Consider the following 1,310-nt stretch of genomic DNA (forward strand, 5'->3'; position numbering starts at 1 on the left):
TTTGTTCCGGGCGACCAAAACTATTGGAATAGCCTCAGGGACTTTGGAGGTTTCTCCTAATTTGTACGATTTTGTTCCATGGAATGGGCAGAATGTCCATGAATTGGTAGGCACAGTCCTAATGTGTGGCTCCAGGGGCCCAGCCTGGAGTGTGTGTGGCCCAAGACTTTGAGGACAGAAGTCTGAAAACACAAACTCATCCTAGGTTCGGGGAAGTAGGTATGTCAGGCCCTATCTACAAACCATGAGAAGAACGCTTCAGGAGATAAAGAAAGTGCGAGTCTGAGGCGCTTGCTCAGGCTTTTGTCTCTGGATTTTGTATCAGCGATGGACTTGGAATGTCGGGGAGGCCTCATGGGTCATGGACGAATCTTCCTCTCTGAGGATTTGGCCCGATTCCCAATTGCTTTTCGTCAATCTGTGGCATGGGATGTCTCATTTCAGGTTTGATACCTCAGGTGTCCCACCAAAAGAGGAATTTCAAAGCAAAGCCGTGGGGAAGACTGAAGGGAGAAGCCGAACTATGGTTAAAAATTGGGGCCTAGGGGCATGGCAAGCCCAATATGCTATCTCTTCATCCAGCCACTGAGTGGCCTTACTTGAGGACTGGGCTCAGCCTGAGGGTCACAATGTGTGTTTGTGACCAATGTGGCCCGTGAGCATGGGCGGGGCCTCATGGGCCACACTGGTTTCAACATCACTGAACGTTGGACAACATGCCAACCACAAGGTTTCTTGCCATGGGGAAGGAGTTCTGATTTCTGCATCACCTTCAATCCTGGGCAGTGATAGGAGATAAGGTCTAGGTTCTGAAACCTGAAAACCGAGGTTGGGAAGAGATGACGACCCAAGGCCATGGCGGCTCGATGTGCTCAGTGTGCGGCCAGCTGTCTGGGAGGGGCCAGGGGGTCCAGGCTCAGGCTGTGTCAGAAAGGGCATGAGTGCCCTGGTCAGCCTTTGTATTTGGGGTACAGCCAAGTTCGGTGCAGGTTGATCCTCATTTGAGGTTACTGGGTTGCCCCAGAGGACAATGTTTTTCTTCTGGAGGGCAGGCAGAGTGCTGCATTGTAGTTCTGGTTTGCCAAACTGGAGGGCTTGTGGCCAGTAGTCTGACGACAAAAGTCTGAGAACACAAGCTAGGCTTAGGTTTCTGGGTGAGGCCATGGCAGGCACAATCTACAGACCTGAAATGAGATCTCGTGCATCTGAAGTCAGGGCGAGGATCAGACGATCGCTCAGGTTGGAGTTTTTGTCCCTGATGGCCCCTTCATGAATGGGGGGGCATCACGAGGCCATGGGGGTTTTCCCAA

The sequence above is a fragment of the Mustela nivalis genome (genome assembly GCF_964662115.1).
Source record: "Mustela nivalis genome assembly, contig: HAP1_SCAFFOLD_131, whole genome shotgun sequence".
NCBI classification, from domain to species: domain Eukaryota; kingdom Metazoa; phylum Chordata; class Mammalia; order Carnivora; family Mustelidae; genus Mustela; species Mustela nivalis.